General features: G+C 46.8%; 1 protein-coding gene across 8 annotated transcripts in view; it reads right to left on the minus strand.

Moving 5' to 3' along the window:
* Nucleotides 1–20005, minus strand: part of MSI2 (musashi RNA binding protein 2) — a 546823-nt gene that overhangs the window by 410400 nt on the left and 116418 nt on the right. The window contains exon 1 of one of the 8 annotated variants that reach the window (XM_084822452.1): nt 15483–18643. The exons of 6 other annotated variants lie outside the window; for them this stretch is intronic. The gene's annotated coding sequence lies outside the window, so the exon portion shown is untranslated. One more of the 8 variants, XM_084822453.1, reaches the window with a different exon arrangement.

Genomic DNA, 20005 nt, shown 5'->3' on the forward strand with positions numbered 1-20005 from the left:
CAGCTCGTACCATTAGAAAGTTTCTCCTAATGTTTAGCCAAAATTTGCTTCCCTGCCATTCCCACCTGTTGTTTCTGGAGCAACAGAGAAAAAGTCAGCTCCCTCTTTTGTAACAACAGCCCTTCAGATATTTCAAGTCCACTCTCATGTCTCCCCTTAATCCTGCATGTTTCTATCCTGTCCCATGTTACAACAAAACAAAGAAGCAAAAGCTCCCCAAACGTAGAAAACTAGCACAGCACAGAAAAGGGTTCTAGGCTTGTGTTCTCCCCTGACATGCTGGCAGTCTACATACAAGGAAAGTATTAAAACATGCACTTCCCACTTGCATTATGATAAGGCCCAGCCCTCAAATGAATGTGCCATGTGCCATTCCTAACTATCTGAAAACAGACTGATTATTTATACTGCTGTTTCAGTGTGACAGATTATTCTTTCTGCACACTTAGAAACATATCCCCATAAATCCTCCCCAAGGAAGTTCAGCTTCCAGAGAAGGTGGTGGTAAGGGGTGGAGGGAAGTGATGGCAGCTAAAATGCCACCAATCAAAACAGCAGTCAAGTCCTGCAGTAACATAACTAAACGTGTAATGTTACAGATGTTATATAGCTACCAACGTCAGTTCTATTTAGATCATTTTTACAAACCCAGCAAGAAATATTCCCCCACTGCTGGAAACCATGCTAACAGGTTCTTTGGAGCAATTGTTTATTGAAGCACAGACGCAGTGAGGGGGAAAGCAAGCAATGTCTAAGCAAAAACTTCAAGGGCTTATTTTTAAGCTTTCTCTGACTGGGTCCAGAAGAGAACCAAGGAGCCCCACCCTGTATGGCTGTCCTCCTAACTTGAAATGGCCTACATAGAGGTAGAAAGCAGTGTGACCACACATACCCCTTGCCGCACGATGGCCATGTCAGCTGAGAATTGTAAAGCCCTGAACAGCTTAGGCCCCAAGGAGCACCTTGAACCTCAAAAGTTAATGGAACTCTGGCTTGTTTAAACTATGGTTTCAGGATCCAACACCACAGTTGGATCCTGGCTTGATCTCACAAACCACAGTTTAAACCAGAGGTGGGCAAAAAGTAGATCCAGATCCACTGGTAAACCTCTGGGTGATTTGCAGTACATCAGCAAGGATTTCTGGCTCCCAGTGGTTAAACAATAGCAGCAGCAAAATAATGACCCACCGTAAATTATACTGCTGAAATAAAGAAAGCCAGAAGTGAATTTTCATGTGGGAGGAGTGTGAGTTCCATTCCTTTCTGGTACTCAGAACAAATTCCTGGGCTCAGAATTCTTTAATTTGAAGTGTATGTCTTTTGCACCAAGCTCTAGTTGGTGAATCTTGCACATTTTAGTTTAAAAAACACACACACATACATGCACACAAAGTAGGGACGTTGGAAAAATCCATTTGGGGAGTAGACTTCGACGAGTTTCCCTAGGCTCAGCCTCCCGGACTTCATTTTGGTTCCTGTTGCAGCGCCTGATTCGATTTGCAGCGCGTTGCGCCAGTTTGCAGATTTTCTGGGAAACCTGTTTATTTTTTTTTAAGGTTCTGCAATATGTAAATTTCGGAGCAATGTACAGCCAAATTTGCACAAATTCAGCTGTAATTTGCACAAATTGCTCAGAAATTTGTGCAAATTGCGGAACCTTTACAAAATGCACAGAAAAGTTCACAGAGTTCTGGAAGCAGCTCACAGCTTGGCTCACAGATGCAAAGCAAGTCATGCTTGCCACGGAACTCCATCAAGCCAAAAAAGAAATGGATTTCCCAGCAACAGGCATTCCTAACACAAAGTAGGTACTGCAAGCCAGAAGTCTGCCCAACTGTGGTTTAAACAAACCACACTTCCAGATTTGGACATCACAAATGCTTCCGATCTCCTCCTCCTCCTTAAAGGCATGAATTAGGGAGAGAAGGGAGGGTGTGAACTCAAGGCTTGCTGCGAATTGCTCACTTAGCAGGAAACCATGGTTTCCCGTTACGTATGAACAGGTCTCTGTTTGACGGCGCACATCAGCTTGCACACTCAGCTTTCCCTTCAAAGGCTATTAAGGAAGTCTCCGAAAGCTGGAAGATTTATTGCTCCGTACTATAACTGCTGCACACCGCCTTGTTTGTTAATTGCGATTAGCTTTGCCTGCAGAAGAGTAGGCGTCTAATAAATCAGTTATCTCCAGGAAGAATTGATTTTAAAAGTTGTTAGCATTGTAAACTGAAGTACTTGGTAACAGTGCACAGTAAAAAAAAGCCCTGGAGTCTTCTGTTTATACGGTTGTATTAGAAGATTTCCCCCCCCCTTTTTTTTTTTTTTAAGATTTTGAGACGCTGCCACTAACCAAGGCATCTCCTGGAGACAAATCATGAAAATTAAAAGCATTTTTCATTCATTTGTTTTTTTTAACTCATTGCTAGAGCTGTTTTATCTTCATGCCATTAAAAGTGGCAGGACTTGAAAGAATGTTGCCAACCTGGAAAATTTTTAAAAAATGCTCAAGCTTATCATTAATATTCTGCACAACAAACGCTACACAGAATTTCACCTTGGTGCATCGGAACATAGAAACAAGAACATAGTATAAAGTAGCTTTCTTTATAGAGTCAGACTTTTAGAGTCAGACAACTGGTCCATCTAGCCCAGTATTGCGGACACTGACTGGCAGCAGCTCTCCAGGTTTTTCCAGCCCTACCTGGAGATGCTGGGGATTGAACCTGGACCTTCTGCAGGCAAAGCAGGGGCTCTGCCACTCGGAGACCCACAAGAGACCTAGACACTGCTGAATGGATGTTCTGTAACACACTGGGCCGCTGAATGTTAAGCTGCTCTCGATCTTGCGGGAGCAATCAGGCAGAATGCACACACAGAGGTGGAAAGAGATGTATGTATTTCTCCCTCTCATATAACTGGTAGGATTTGGGACAGGAAAAACTGAACTCATTGTCACAAGATACAGCAATAGCTGCTGGCTTTAAAGTGGGATTAGACTGATGCGTGAAGGAGAAGTCTAACAACTACTATTAGCCATGGTAGGTAAATGAAGCCTCCATGTACAGAGGCAGTATAGCTCTGAAAATCAGTTGTTAGGGGGAAGAAGTGGGAGAGGACTATTGGCTCCATGTAGGGACAGAGTCAAGGGTAGACATGGACAGGCTCCTTCCAGGGGGCCACAACCCAGCAGGGGCCCACTGACAAGAGCGCCCTGGCGTTGCTCGTCCTCGTCGCCATTGTAACTGGCTTGTTCCCCTGCCTCTCGCTCTGGCCACAGTGGTGGTGAGGAGGAGGAGGAGGAGCAGACGCCACGGCCTGCTTGCTCCCTGGCTCCCTGCCTGCCAAGCAGGTGAGTGGCAGCCATGATGGGAAAACAGAAGAGGAGAAAGAGCAGGTGGTGACCATGGTGGTGAGAAGGTGGACTACTTGAGGGAGGGGGCCCACTGAGGGTGTCTGGCCCAAGGTCCCTCAAAAACCTGGAGCGGGCACTGCCATGACAGCCCTTAACTGTGGCTGAGGTCCATCTTGCCCCGTCTCTGATGGCCTTCCATCACTGTGCAAAGACCTTTCCTTCTTCAGCAGGTGTACGGCCTGCCAAATAGTTTAGGGTTTAAAAAAAATCCCCTAGTACAGTAAGTCTTGAATTGTTTTACCTGTGCGTGCGCTCTCTCTCTCTCTCTCTCTGCTATTATTGAATAGTTGTATTGGTAATTAATGTTTGTTACGCTGCAAGCCGCCAAGATATTAGTAATTAACATTTGTTATGTTGCAAGCCGCCAGGATATTGGTAATCGACGTCTGTTATGTTGCAAGCCGCCAAGATATTGGCAATTAATGTTTGTTACGTTGCAAGCTGCCAGGATTTGGGATGGAAAAGTGGCACAGGGCGCCGAGTTTGAGGCCTGGCTCTTGCCACTCTACCAAACTGGCTCTCCCCATTCAAGGCGTCGACAATGTATTCTGCTTGTCACGAGCTTGCTGGAGAGCCAGAACACCGTCCCTACACCCCGGGCGCCAAGGTCAGCCTCGGACATTGCCGGCCTTGCTTCTCCGCAGTCTCAAGCTGACACACAAGCACTCCAGACCTGCACGACAAACGCTGCTGCACACTCCAAGGAGGCTGCTGCGCTGTGTCTCTGTCTCGTCTAACACGCGCTGGCATCCTGCTGAACCCAGGAGGAACCGGGAAGGGAAACTGGCACGAAGGAGTGGATTAAAAGTCAATTGCCGTCGTGCTGCCAGCTCTCGTCACTGTTCTTCGGTCCCCAGAGCTATTAAACCTGCAGCGCTCCAGGAGCCCCTGAGCAGTGTCACTTCAGTCTTTCGCCTGAAATCATGCCGCGCTTTAAAGGATGTCAGCAGCACGGTCCACACAGCTCCCTTCACCCACCTTCCCGAAGCCCTGCGGCACAGAGAGGTGGCGACGTCTCGAGACAGCACTGTGTGGCGCAACCTTCATGGAGCCATAGAATCATAGGGTTGGAAGGAGCCTACAAGACCATCGAGTCCAACCCCCTGCTCAACGCAGGGAGCCTGGTTCCCAGGCAGTCTCCCATCTAAGTACTAACCAGGGCTGACCCTGCTTCGCTTCCGGGATCAGACAAGATCAGGCAAGCAGCATTACAGGAGGGGTATCATAGGATTGGAAGGGGCCTACAAGACCACTGAGTCCAGGAAGCCTGATTCCCAGGTGGTCTCCCATCCAAGTACTAACCAGGGCTGACCCTGCTTAGCTTCCGAGAACAGATGAGATTGGGCACATCCAGCCCTTTGCTGGTACTATTTGTCACTTCTCCACATCGCCAATATTCACGGGCACTGAGGCCATACTGATGGCAGCTGAAATCCCACTGCTCCTGCCACATGTGTGAACGCTTCGCCACTAAGAAAACGCAAGTGCCAGTCAGGGTTATGAATCAGAAGCTATGTCAGCCTTGCCCAAGCTGGCACCCTCCAATTGCTTTGTACTACACCTCCCATCATCTCTGACCATTGGTTGTGGTGGTGGGAGCTGTAGTCCAAAACATCTGGACATCCCCAGGTTGGGGGAGGCTGAGCTATGTCTTGCCTTGGAGGGGGTCACTTGGCATAGGATCAGGGCCTCTGGAGAACAGGCAAGACAGCAGATGCTAGTTGCTGGGTGAGTCTTCCCTTATACATAATGCAGGCCACGTAAATATGTCACCTCATGCTGATGCGTACATTGCAGCCCGTATATTAAATTATTAATAACAATATTAATTATTGTTATTGCATTGACCATGTGTGTTGGACCATCCACATTTACCATTATTACTGAAATATGAGAAGGGGGTTAAGGGGAGTCAAAGCAGAGAGTTAAAGTCTTCTATAGCCCGGGAGGCATAACTGAGAGAGGGTTCCGGCTTCTGTTGCCATCCAAATCAGGAATTTAGGATGCAAAGCACAACTGCATGTCACAAATGCACGTCGCATCCAAATGGGTTTTTGATACGTTACCACAAATAGCTAATAAGAAAGGGGGGGGGGGATAGGCCACACCAGCCTTTAGCATAATTGCTCTCCTCTCCCGCCAATACTTTTAGTCTCATTTGGGACAAATGGCCTGTCTTCAATTGGGCCTTGGGTTTTGCTGCTCTTGTTGTTAAAGAGAAGCCTCTTGAGCTTCCAAAAAAAAAAAATGAAAGGAGCTTTTTATTTCTACCCCGAGTTTATCTAATAAGCACATACTTTGCAAAACAGCACAGCGATGTTTGGTGGGGTTTGGGGTTTGTTTGTTTTTAAAGAAAAGATACCTTGCCAAAGAACAAGTGCCTTGTTCAACAAGGAAAGGGGGGTGGGGGTAAGGAAAGGAAAGCAACAGAAAAGGAAAGGGATGATTTGGCCTTAATTCACAGAAGCTGCTGATGAGGAGGGAAACTGGACTGTACCGCTTCAGACTGAAAGCAGGCACAATTGCATGACAAATGCTTATTAAAATCTCCCTGAACACAGGACAGTAGATATGAAATTAGAGCTCCAGCCCACCCTGCTCCCTGACATACTATGTTTCCATGTGTGGGGACACACACAGATAGGGTGGCCACTTAGGCATCATCAAAAAAGGAGGAAGTACATCATGGAAAAAGAGGACGACAAAAAAGGACACCAAATCGCGTAGCATTTGCATCTGCAAATGTCTATGTACAGGTGCAAAGCTGGAAGTAAAAACTATTATTTAAAGACATCTCACCATAGTGGAGACTAACCAGCAGGTGACCTGTGTGCCTGCTCGGCTGACTGTCCAGGCGCCAACTGCTGATGGGCAATTTTAAGCCCTCCCCCTGCTCCCCCTCCTTATGGTTCTTTGACTTTAAATCAGAGTTGGGCTGGAGAGCCCATCAAATAGAGGACACCTTCAAGTAGAGGACAGTCCTCTGCCAGCTCTCTGAAACAAAGGACTGTAAAGTAGGACACCTGGCCACCCTACACACACACACACACACACACACACACAGAGAGAGACTTAAAGACGTAGGCTGCAATCCTATATACACCTCCCTGGAAGCAATTCCCACGAAACTCAACGGGGCTTACTTCTGAGTAGCCATGTGCGCAGGACTGAACTGCATCAGATTTAGGACACCATCCTATGCATGTTTAGACAGAAAAAAGTCCTGCAACTCCCAGCATTCCCTGGTTAGCATGGCTGGCTGGAGAATGCTGGGAGTTGTAGGACTTTTTTCTGTCTAAACATGCATAGGAGTGCACTCTCATTGTGGCTAAATTTTAATGGGCCAAGAGCCCATTTCATCAAATGTTTTATTTACTATATTTATGTCCTGTATTTTTTCAGGGACCACGAGGTGGCATAGGTGGCTCCCAACAACCCTGCTAAGTAGGCTGGCCCAAAGTCACCCAGTGAGCCTTGTGGCTGAGTGGGGATTTGAACCCTGGTCTATCCAGTTCAAGTCCGACATTCTAAGCCAGCCTCCTAACAACCTGGTGCCCTCCAGATGTGTTGGACTTCAACTCCCATGATCTCCTGCCAGCATGGCCATACTGATTGGGTATGATGAATGTTGTAGTCCTGGGCATCTAGGGGACAACAGGTTGGGGAAGGCTGCTCTAACCGCTACACTGCACTGGCTCTTAGATGTACTGAGTGTCACCCTCATTTGGCAAGAGTGTGTATACTCAGACAGAGAGAGAGATAGAAACAACCGTAGAGAGTGGAGCTATAAGAACATGTAATGGAAGACTTCCATGGAGTGTGTGTGTGTGTGTGTGTGTGATTAATCATGTGTTGTTCCCCCACTCACACACACGTGTGGTCTCTACTATATTTTTACTCCAAGAGCTTGGGAAGTTTACACGGGCTCCTCCCCTTTATTTTCAGAACAACCCTGTGAAGTAGGTTAGGCTAGGGCTATCAGAGAAATCCATTTGGGGGTGGGGGTGGGGTTCAATGGGTTTTCCTAGGCTTGCCCCTGCCCCCCGGACTTTGTTTCGGTTCCCACTGCAGCACCCAACTCAATCTGCAGCAAGACAAGCCAGTTTGCAGATTTTCTGGGAATATTACGCACATTAACATTCTGCAATTTGTGCAAATTAGGGCAGAATGTGCGTGAATTGCTTGGAAATTTGCACGAATTGCAGAACTGTGTCTCCCCACCCACCCAAAATGTGCAAACAAGCTCCCGGGGTTCAGGGAATTGCCCACAGCTCGACTTGCAGATGCAAAGCAAGCCATACACACCGCGGAATTCCACTGAGCGAAAAAAGAACCGCATTTCCCTGGGTCGGACATCCCTAGATTAGGCTGAGCAATTGCCCATGATCACTCAGTAAGCTTTGACACTGATCTGAACCTGGGACTCTCTGGTTGAAGTCCAGCACTCTAACCTTACACCACACTGCCTCTGACTGGTCTGAACTGTCCAGCAACCGCTGTACCACCTCCCCTGGTGTTGGTGTGAACGAGGTCTCCACCCAATCCAAGTCAAGTACTATTATACACAGTGATGCACAAAGAAGTCGAACTTTAGAAGCTTATACTCCAAGGGGGCTTACTGTGGGATGCACTTTTCCCAGAAACACAGCAAGTACTCCTTATCAACAAACCACAGTAAAGAGACAGGATCGCTGCCTTATTAATAAAAAAAATCCAGAGAAATAACTTCTCCCGACAGCGTGACAGCTGACATTCTAAACTGAAAAAGCTATTTGCCAAGAATTATCAAGCCTGCCTTCTCTCTCTCTCTGATAGATGACAGAAGAAAGAACAACAAAGGCCATACACATATCATAAATCACAACTTTTATTGAATGCCTAGCCACATAATAGCAACAGTCAAACTGAATAAAGATGCTTTTCAGGGCTCATCTATATGGGGAAAAGAGTGGGGGGTGGAGAAAGAAAGCTTCGGCTATTGGGCGGTATAGAAATGAAATAAATAAATAAATAAATGAAAGTAAAACTATAATATTGAAAAGGTCTTTAAAAAACCCTGCTTCTAGAATGAAAAACACAACCTCTGTACTTGGAAGGAACAGATATTTAATATCATGCCTGATTATTTATTTATTTAGAATGTTAAAAGTCTCAAGGCTATATACAAATCTAACATTTTTTTATTGTCTTTTTTTAATCCAGTATTTGTCGAAAGTCTTCCTGGATCGAAACTTCTCTTAGGCTTCTGGACAATACTAAGAACAGCAATTTGCACCTTGTATATTTGCTAAGGAACAAAAGAAACAATCCAGCCAATCTCAGTTTCTAAAAAGCCAAGCTTCAAGCCCTCATGGGCTCCAGAGTTAATGCCACACTGCTCAATAGGCCACTGTGTCAGTGGGGTTTTAGGCAAACCAAGAAGAACGTATAGAAGTCACTGAAAGACAAAGCGATCTTGGAGCTGTGGTAGACAACTCAATGAAAATGGTGACCCAGTGTGTGGCTGCTGTGAAAAAGGCAAATTCCATGTTGGGCATAATTAGGAATTGAAAATAAACCTGTCAATATCATACTGCCCTTATACAAATCTACCGTGCAACCAACCACACATGGAAGTCTGGGTCACTGCACCTAAAAAAGGGGACTGTAGAGCTGGAAAAGGTGCAGAAAAAGGCAACCAAAATGATCAGGGGGCTGGAGCAACTCCCCTGTTTGGAAAGATTACAATGTCTGGGACTGTTTAGCTTAGAAAAAAGGGTAAGGGAACACATGATAGAGGTGTACAAGATTATGCATGGAGTGAAGAAAGTGGATAGGGAGACATTTATCTTCCTCCCCCATAATACTAGAACCCAACGGGTTCCCTCCCATGAAGTTGATTGGTGGGAGATTCAGGGCAGATCAAAGGAAGGACTTCCTCACACAGCACATAGTTAAACTATGGAACTCGCTTCCACAGGATGTAGTGATGGCCACCAGTTTGGGTGGCTTTAAAAGGGGGTTAGACAAATTCCTGGAGGAGAAGGCTGTCAATGGCTACTAGTCCTGATGGCTACATGCTGCCTCCAGTATCAGAGGCAGCATGCCTATGTATACCAGTTGCTGGGGAACATGGGCAAGGGAGTGCTATGCACTCATGTCCTACTTGTGGGTTTCCCACGGCAGCTGGTTGGCCACTATGTGAACAGAGTATGTTGGACTACATAGGCCTTTGGTCTGCTCCAGCATGGCTCTTCTGATGTTCTTAAAAGAAGAACGTAAGTGACACTGGTTGTTAAAAGAAGGAGAGAAGTCGAAAAATATTAAGGCTAAAAAAGAGGCACAGAAGCAACATTTTGTTTAACCAGAGATGTATAAAGAGAGACTCTGGCAGCCGTACACCTAATGTGACATTTTGTCTTCTGACCGCTGTGGTGATTGTTTAAAACTGCATATCAGTGTTCTCCACCCCAGCTGCAAGGGGGAACAAGTGTAGCAGAGTAGCTAAAAGGCGGAGCTGAAAATTGTCATCCTGGGTTCAAATTTCCCATCTGTCGTTAACTCAGCCTTAACGCTCTCCTCTCACCCACAACACACACCCCCTTTTGCTACCTATGCAAACTTACTTCAAACCATGCTTCCAATTCTGGTTTGCTGGCCAGCTGAAAAGCAGGGTTTGTCCATTCAGAGTGTCAAACCACAATTAAGCTGCTGTGGGGTGGAGGGGACAGGATAGAAAAGTGGAGGAGGGAATAGAACGGAGTGGCTGGAATCCTGAACAGGAGTATCTCCACTTTTTGCTGCAGAAGCCAAGCCATAATTCCCTCTAGTTCCGGTTTTGTGAGTCCTGTTACACCATGCAGGCACAAGAGAGGGGTTTGGGGTTTACAAAAGTACAAAAATTTTTTTTAATGAAATAAAAACAATGGGGGCGGGAGACCCTGAAATAAAGTCAAACGACCACAGCTTGCAGTGACCACAGAACGCTGGCTGACTGCTTGGCGAGGTGTGTGCGAAAACCAAGAGATGGGGGGATGGAGTGGAGACCCCTTTACCAATAGAACTGGACAGCTCAAGTCAACTCAGGTCACCAATATCTGGGTAGCAGAGTCTTACGAAAGCAAAAGACCAGCCTTCCGTGAAAGGCTGCATAAGGCTGCAGATAAACATACTAAATGGTATTTTGCATTTCCATAGTGCCTTTCATCTAAGCAGTTCAAAAGAACTTTGGGAGTTTGATCTTCAGAGAATAACAAAGCAAAATGCATTTGTTTTCATACTCACCACTACCACCACCCAACCCCCTCCTTCCCAGTCATGGAGTGAGTTTCTAATAAGAAGTGTCCCAGAAGATAAACCCAAGGACAGCAGTGGCTGGAGGGATAAATGGAACAGAAGAATTTTTAAAAAAGATTATCAGGGACCTTCCCCAAATATCTCTTGCGTAGTCTTCCAGATATGCAAAAGGAGGCTGAGTTTAAGATCTGTCACAGGCATCCGCCCTCACTGCTATTGGCTTGCCTGCTCTGATGAATGCAATGACATAAAGAGAACCCTGTTGGATCACACCAAAGGTCCATCAGATCTGCAGCCTCCATCCCACAGAGGCCATCCAAATGCTTCAAGGACATCTATTGGCATGACAGAAGGCAACCGCCCCCCCCCCCACAGCTGATTTTCTTCAGCACCTGTTATTCAGAGGTAATCTTCTTATTCTTCCACTGAACTCCATTGAGTCATCATAGCTAATACCCACTGATAGACCTGTCCGCCGCAAATTGTCAGGAATGAATCCGAGTGTGTGGAGATGTCTGGCAGCTCAGATTCAGAATCAGAATGAGAACAGCCAGAACAGAGGGAGGCACCCTCCCTAGTAAGCCCAGATAAGGCGAGACTGTCTTCCCAAGACCTTGACACACAGATGGCCCAGGATGAATGGCTCCCCCATTCCTCCACCACGAGAACTCAAGTTTCAGAGGGAGAGGAGGAGGGGGGCAAGGGGTGTGACTTGAGGGATGCTAGGATCCGTCGCAGAGCAAAGCAGGGAACGTTAGGGGCAGGGCTCAGACGCTCCGCCAGGTTGGCCACTCGTGGAAGCCAATGTAGGAGGGAGCCACCCTGAGGGAGGGGCATCCCTGCGAAGCAAGTCTGGCCATGAAGTTCTTGCCCAGACTGCTGGCAACTTCTCTAACTTCCACTTCGTCTCCTCTATTGATATTTGTAGATGTGTGGATTAGCTGGCTCGATGCAGTCTGAGTTTCCTAGAATCTGCATTTGTAAAGTAGCTAGTCGTTCACTAATAAAGTAGTGTTCGCCTGAGGCCTTGTTTCCTGGAGTGTGTTGATTGCGAAGGGAGGGGACGTAGGAACGTGACACAAATTCGCCCAATCCCCTTTTTAATGCCATCTCCCCTATGGGCCATCTCCACATCCTGTGGACACAAATTCCATAAATTGACTATGGGCTGTGTGAAGAAGTCTTTCCTTTTGCCTGCCCCGGTATTGTGGGCGTGTGGAATTCCATTTCAGAGACGCTCTCGGGGGCTATATTTCAGTGGCTGGCAGGGCCAAAAATACCACCCTATTTTAGTTTAGAGCGCTTACTGCCAGTATCTAAGCCTTAGGGGAGGCATCTCAACCTTCTAGAATGGGGAAAAAATGGCACACAAAAAGGGAAACCACCAAACGACTGGTGGTTGTGGGAAAGGGCGTAGGGCCAGGGGAAAGGACGTGGCCATCTGAGGAACCCTGGGAGGCCAAATGGGGACCCTCAAACCTGAGGTTCCCCACCCAGCTACCTTACCCAAATCATGCCCCCCCCCCCTATCATGTCACCCATTTAGCCTACATTTCCCCTGAAACTAAAACCTCACTTGTTCTAGCTCTACAGTGCCCTTTCTGAGATGGGGTGAACGCAACTGTACACAGTACAGCAAGTGTGACAGGACCGCAGACTCCTATGAGAGCACTGCAACGCTGGAAGGAAGGATCACTGAGGCCTTCCTTTTTGTGTTGTCATAAAGAGGCTTTCCAGCCTGGGCTTAGGGCTTGCAAAGCTTTTCAGACACTTTAAATGGAATTTCATGGTCCATGAGAAATATATGCAAAATTTAGCCTCCTCTTCTGTGTCAGCATGCCATGCATTTTTGAATGACATCTTGCTGGTGCACTTTTGAGGAAAACAGACACTCCTTGGTTATGCATGTCATTTTTTTTAAGTTACAGTGAATGCCCCAAATTTGATGAATGTTGACATTCCCATGTGAATGCTGACAATTCCAGACGGATCCTGAAATTAGATATATCTATTTCCTTGCTTTTCAGACACAGACCAGTGAATGTTTGATGGTGACATTTATGTGATATCTGAGTTTTCGGACATTTACATGTGAACGTCAACAGGCAAACACACATGCATGCACACACTACTAGATAGATAGATAGATAGATAGATAGATAGATGATAGATAGATAGATAGATGATAGACAGGCAGATGACTCCCACACCCAGATTATAGGATTGTGATAAACTCTCCCCACCCCACTCACTCTCTCTCTCATGTGTGCACACACACATGCATGAACACACAAGATGTACATGCGAAGGACAAAGAATGGGAAGGGAAATTCCCCTGCACCTCCTTCCCATTACAGGACCACAGACCCCACTTTCTACTCCCTTTCACTTTCCACATCTATTCCAAGTACCTTATCCTTACATTTAAATCTAGCTGCCTGTATTTGGATTGATGGGAGAATTGATGTCACACTAAACTTTCTGGCTCAATCATACAACTCTACCTGAGCCTTTGTGAACTGCTCAGAGAGTTTCAGCTACTGGGCGGTATAGAAATGTAATAAATAAATAAGATTGATTGTACGTTGCTCCAGGAGCCTTTTTTGGCTGAGGAGTAGGACAGAAATACTATAGCAAAATTTTAATCGGGTGTTTTAATCTTTTTATCCTTTTTACTGTTTATCTCTTGTCTTCACCGCTCCAAAATCTGTTCTAAATATGGAGCGGTATATGAATATTGTAAATTAATTAATTAAATTAAGATTGGTATCAGCAGCCCTGCTACTGTCCACTATTAGAAAATCTCAGATTGGCAAGCACTTATAGTGCCTTTTTGGTGGTGGCTCTGCAACTGAAGTATTCCCTTCCCAGGGAGCTCCACCAAGCCCATTCTCTTCCGGATTGTAGGTGGGCTTTGGACACATTCCTATTTCACAGGGCTTAAAGGAGTTATTTTCTGCTAGCTGTTGTATATAGTTCTATAGTGTTTAACTATAGCTTTTATTATTTTCAGTATTTGAAGTACGTAGGCCACTGGGGGGGAAAATGTTAAAAGTTGGGATGTTTTAATATATAAATAAGATGCACAAAAAATGGCAGCACCCCAATCACAGATCACACACCTATGGCAATATGCACACATGTTCACCTTCATAAGACACCAGGGATAAGAGTACCGCCATCCACTAAGAGTAACAAGTGTGCAGAATTATGTAAAAGAAGTTTATCTATATTTGCATCCAGTCTTCACAATACGTCCTTGTCACAACGGGCCTGACAAATAAATTGCAACGCTCCCGCCACCCCGGCCACCACCGTACACCTCTTTTCCAATATAGTAGACTAGTCACCAATCTATTCTTTAGAATTCCTCCAAGGAACTCTGGGGCAACATACATGAGGTTTATCATTCATCGTACTTTATCTTCACAATCTCCTTGTGAGGTAGGCTTGGTTAAGACAGTGTGACGGGTCCAAGGTCACTCACTCTGGGGGAGGGGCCGTGACTCAGTTGCAGAGCCCTGCTTCGCATGCAGAAGGATCCAGTTTCAATCCCTGGCATCTCCAGGCAGGGCTGGAAAAATTCCTGCCTGAAACCCTGGAGAGCTGCTGCCAGTCAGTGTCGATAATATTGGGTTAGATGGACCAGTTGTCTGACTCAGTACAAGGTGGCTTCCTATGTTCCTAGGGAGCCCTGCGGCTTAAGCATATATTTGAAGCCAGGTCTCCCTAGATTCAAGTCCAATGTTTCACTGTGCCATATCAGCTCTCAGAAAGGTAGAATGCCCAGGTCTCTCTCAGCGCCGCAGGCATCAGGCCACCCTGAGGATGACTAGGGATGACTGAGAAATCTGCAATGAATTTCTATTAATCCAATCTGCAGAATCCACAGCAAGCCTTTTTTTTTTTTACGGGGGTGGGGGGAGCCGCACAGGGAAGTGTGCATTTGCGCAAGCACACGTGGGAACAAAATTCTCGTAAATCCCTAAAAAAAATCCAATTCCATCAATGAGCGGACGACGGAATGAAAGACGCCTGACAATCCACAAAACAGAGATGGAACACATTTAACAAGATCCATACATCCTTACAGACCACTTCAAGGGGAAAAAGCACACAGCTTAATAACACCCGGAAGTATACTGCAGTAGCATCCCTCCCTGTCCAATAGATCATAAACAAAAATAATAGATAACACTTGGAACAAGCCCCCCACCCCACCCCCGGCCATGCACCTACTGCCAGGATTCCAAGTCCATGCATCTACCACTACCCAGCTCCCTAAAAGGTAATTCCCCTGCCACCTCCCCAAATACACTCACAGCTTTCCCCTCTCACACCAGAACTGGGTACACGAAACTCATATTCTTGCATTCTTCCGAAGGAGTCACCCACCCTGACTGTTGCCCTTAAGTGCCACTATTCAAACAGCAAGAAACAGGCAGTTGCCTGCAAAGCTGGGTTATCCCAAGGTGGTGCCGAGCACGTCCCCAGATATTATCAGCCAGGCTCCGTGGTAATAGAAAATAAGAGATGAACTTCCCAGGGGCTGCTCCAGTTCAGTGCTGGGTGAAACCGTTCCTCTCCATTAAAAAAAAGAACAGAAAAAATTCTGCTGTGGTCATGCAGTTCAGATTACAGGAAGTCCAACGGTATACCCATTACAAAAAATATATATTCTTTTTTAAAAATCCCCCACTAAGGAAGCTTTGGAACCCAAAACACCACCACAGAAATCTTGTCTGCAAGCCCCATCTGTTCCTGCTGTTACTCTAGCCGGAAAACCAGGCTCTCTTACCTTTGAGATACCCTGACAGGTTGCTCTAGAAATAGCTATGTCATCACACAGCCGGTGCTCAGTTTTGTTTTTTTTTCTCCCCCAGCATGGGAATAGGCAGTAACAACAACAACAACAAAAGATAATGCATCCCCCTTAAGTGTTTCTTTTCTCTCGTCTTTTTTGCATGGAAATAAGAAAAGCCAACAGAATGTTAGACCTAAGCACAAACACTTTTAAACTGCTTCCACTGCAAGGACTCCAATAAAAGCTCTTTTACTTTTCCAGGCCAGGGACGCTGGGGAGAGTGCAGAGAAGGAAAGAAAATCCAGATCAATAAAAACTCTTCACATGTCTCTGTGACTGCATGCTTAAGTGAATAAACATCAGTGGGCATTTTATTTTCTATCCGAAACACAGGGAGCGAGCGGGGAGAGACGCCGTTTAAAAAGTGCTGCATCATTCTTTCTGTGTAGAGATATATAAGGGCCTATCATTACTAGACAGTACTATATTTGCAAGTCTTATTTCGATGCCTCTGTTCGAATATATTTTCAGGCTCGGGAAAACAAGCCAGGAGTTTAGCTCAGCCAGAGTTAACTCAATCTGACAGCTCTAGCAGCGATGCCTGCCAGCCCTGATTGACTGGTTGTATATATAGACCTGAGGGAAGGAAGAAAAATTGGGTGTGGGGAGAGAGAGAATGAGGACGACACTCTGTTGTAGTAATGAACTGGGGGGGGGGGGAATACATTGGGTATTGTTTGCCAGCAATGGCTGATTATTCATGCCAGAACACGGATTCATTCTCCGACGCGGTTGTCCCTTTCCACCCAACGAAGTCCTACACCAGTCCGATACGCATTTGCAATGTTTAAATTGGGGGGGGAAGAGCTCTGTGGAAGGGCACCTTCTTTGCATGCAAGGAAGCCTTGGGTTCGATCCCCAACATCAGTTATTACAGGGTGGGGAAACCTCTTTCGGGCCGAGGGCAGAATGCAGTTTCGAAGAAGCGCTCGGGGGCTGCATTCCAGTGACAGGCGGGGCCTTCCAAAGGAAAAAGGGGCGGGGCCAAAACACCCGCATATTTTAGCTTAAAGCTCTCAGCGCCAGTAACTAAGCCTCAGGAGGGGCATTTCAACCTTGTAGAATGGGGGAAACCTGCACAAAAGACGAGAAACCACTTAGGGCGCAAACCTACGTGGAGAGGCGGCCCCCTCTGAACTCGGAGGTGACTGCCTATCCAATGCAGGGAGGGAGGAGCGCAGAGGGGATCCTGTCCTCCACATGCCAGCTGCCCTACGTTCGTGGCTTGATGGCCGATTTCAGCTGTCTAGCTGCGGGATGTCGGAGCGTGGGGTGGGGAGGCCGGATGATGCCTAAGAAGCTTTGTACTGGCACTTACGCACTCCCCACCCCTCCCTGCCCCCGGGAATGCCCCCTTTTGCCCTGCCCCATGCTGCTCTTACAAGCACGGGCTCAGAGGTCGGTTCCCAGAAACCGCCCAATCTTATGACTCTCTAGCCGCTGACTAGCTGCCATAGGATTGCGCCCTTAACCACTCAACAACAGAGACATTCACCTGGCACCTACACTGTGCTCGTTTTGGCATCAGGTAAAGACCCTTTTTATTCTCCCAGGCATTTTAGTTTTTCAGTTTGCTTTTATCTGGTATTGTATTGTAAATTTTTGCTGCTAGCTTCCATTTGGTTATCTAATTTTTATATTGTAATTTTAAACTTTTACATTGCATTTTATCATCTGTATTCTATTGCTTTGTATTTCATCATTTTAATTGTTGCGAACCACCCAAAGAGCTTGGGCAGTCTAAAAATGTAATAAATAAATAAAGCAATCTGTGCTTGGAGGAAAGGGGGTGTGGCCAACTGAGGAATCCGAGAGGACCAGATTAGGACCACAAGAAGAGCAAATCCTGGCCTGAGGTTCCCCACCCCTGAATTATAAGGAGGGCCGGCCCAAGACATTTTGTTGTCTGAGGGGGAGAACAGGATTGCTTCCCTCCAATTCTGTGTACAAAACCCAACTGGACTGGCAGATGAATCTGTCTTCAACACTGATGATGGAACAGCATCCTCCACTGTCCCTGAAGGCCGCAGGCTAACTTAGGGGGCACAGAGCAGGCCGCATGGCCCACAGCTCTCTCCTCCAGCACCTTGCTGCCGCCTCCCAGCATCTGCCACCTGAGGCGAATGCCTCGCTATGCCTAATGGTAGGGCTGGCTCTGCTCAGGAACGCCCCCTACCTGAGACCCTGGAGAACAGCTGTCAGCAGGAAGTGTCAATCTTAGGCCAGACAGACCAATGTGGTGACTCAGGAATAAGGCAGCTTCGTAACTTCATGCATGTTAATATTAAATGATCCATCTAGTCCAGCCTTCTCTTCCCCACCAGATGCCTCTGGGAAGCCCACAAGCCCCCATATATTTGCCCCCCAGCAAATGCTATTCAGTAGCATCCTGCCTCTGGAGCAATGGTCCAACTCAGTGTAAAATGTATGAAATTTTTAGAACAGGAGTACAGGACCTCAGGCCAAGTTCTCAATCCAACCTTCTGGGATTCCACAGGTTATCTATCTATCTATCTATCTATCTATCTATCTATCACATTTATATCCCACTTTTTCCTCACATAAGGAACCCAAGGTGGCTCACATAGTCCTCCCCCTCTCCGTTTTATCCTCACAACAACCCTGTGAGGAAGGTTAGGCTGAGAGTTAGCCAGTGAGCTTCATGGCTAAAGGGGGACTAGAACCCAGATCTCCCAAGTCCCAGTCCAACACTCTGTCAAGGGCTCCTTGGAGGTCTCTCTCTGTCTAAACCAGTAGCCAAGTCCAGACACAGACAAAGGGATTCCTTTCAAAGCTTCATTCTTCTTTTACAACTTAACAGCTAGACCGATTGCAACTAGATCTGAGCAGCACAGTACCTATGCCCTACGTTGGAACAGTTGGTCCCCGTTTGAAAGGGAATTACTGGCAGACCCCTGAACTTAAGGACTAGGGAGGGTCCCTCCCCTTGGAGCCTCTGGGCGCAGCCGTTGTTTGCGCACCAACCTGGCACTTCGCCTCCTTTCCGCGCCCTCCATCTGGCGCCGCTCTCTGCGTCTGCGTCGCGCGTCCACCAAGTCTGCTATCTGTGCTGGGTCACTCCCTGGACTGCTAACTAAACTAGGAATGCCGGTGGGAGGAATCTCCGTCAGCTGTGGGCCCTGGGAAAGCGGAGCGCGCTCCTCTCCCAGGAGCGACTGCTCTTCCTCAGAATCAGAACTACTCTGGGATTCTATGGGCTCAGCGTCCACCCTGACACACTCCAACCACAACACCACTAACCAATCCGGCTCTCCGCTGGCCATGCCCCTTCCCCTGGCCTCATCCCCTTTCCCCCGACCACCAATGGTTCAGTGGTTTCCCAGGATTTGTGCAGTTTTTCCCCCATTCCAAAAGGTTGAAATACCTCTCCTAATGCTTAGTTATAAATGAACCTGCCTGAAATGAACCTAGCTATATGCTAGGTTCAGCATCCAGGGTCCTCCTCCTGGTGCCACCTCCAAGGGAAGCTTGGAAGGCGGCAACGAGGGAGAGGGCCTCCTCAGTGGTGGCCCCCCCATCTGTGGAACAAGCTCCCCAATGGGGTCCACCTGACATCAACATTATCACCTTTTCAGCACCAGGTTAAGACCTCTTTCTTTTCCCAGGCATTTGGCAGCACATGATGAGTTTTAATTGGTCATAACTAACTGTCTTTAGTTATGACAGACAGTTCAAAGTTGTTTTTAGTTATATATCATTGTGTATATTGTCTGTGTGCTTTTATGTAAATGGCTTTTAAACATTTATATTGTATTTAATGTTTTAACTTCTGTAAACCTCCCAGAGAGCTTCAGCTATGGGGTAGTATAGAAATGTAATTAATAATAACAACAAGAGTTAGTGACAGAAAGAGCACCACTGAAATGCAGCCCTCGAGAGCTTCTTGGAAACAGGATTCGGCCCTCAGAAAGACGCTCCGCGCCCCTGCTTTAAATGCTGTCCATTTGCTGTTGCGCGTCAAACGTGGTAATATTGCAACCCCACTATCCCATCAACCTGCCCTCTTTGGTCACCTAACAACATCTACTGGTATTTTGGTTTATTTTTAAATCCTGCTAACGTAGGGGTCATTCATAAATTCTGTCACATACCACAAGAGGAGGCAAGCGATGTTGTGACAACTGGTAACAAGGCAGGGGGAGGTACCGCATGCACGAAACGCAACCATCACTTCTCCAGCGCAATAATTTAGTACATCATTAACTCTCTCGTCGGCAGGTGCCATTCCTTGCTCTCCCACTCCTTTCATTCCACCTCCCACTTGGCTTTGTCTTTGCCTGTTCCACTCCTATCAGTTCTGCCACTGCCCTTATTACAGACTATTTTCAATGCCTCTGTGCATCCCTCCGCTCCTATTCCTGGCCTCCCTCACTCCCACGTTTCAAGAGTCTAATTCCTTTCCGTGCATAATGTCAGAATCTCTGTGTGCGCACCTC

Source organism: Heloderma suspectum, chromosome 16 (genome assembly GCF_057233095.1).
Source record: "Heloderma suspectum isolate Gila_16-S chromosome 16, 16-S_ref, whole genome shotgun sequence".
In the NCBI taxonomy this organism is placed as follows: Eukaryota; Metazoa; Chordata; class Lepidosauria; order Squamata; family Helodermatidae; genus Heloderma; species Heloderma suspectum.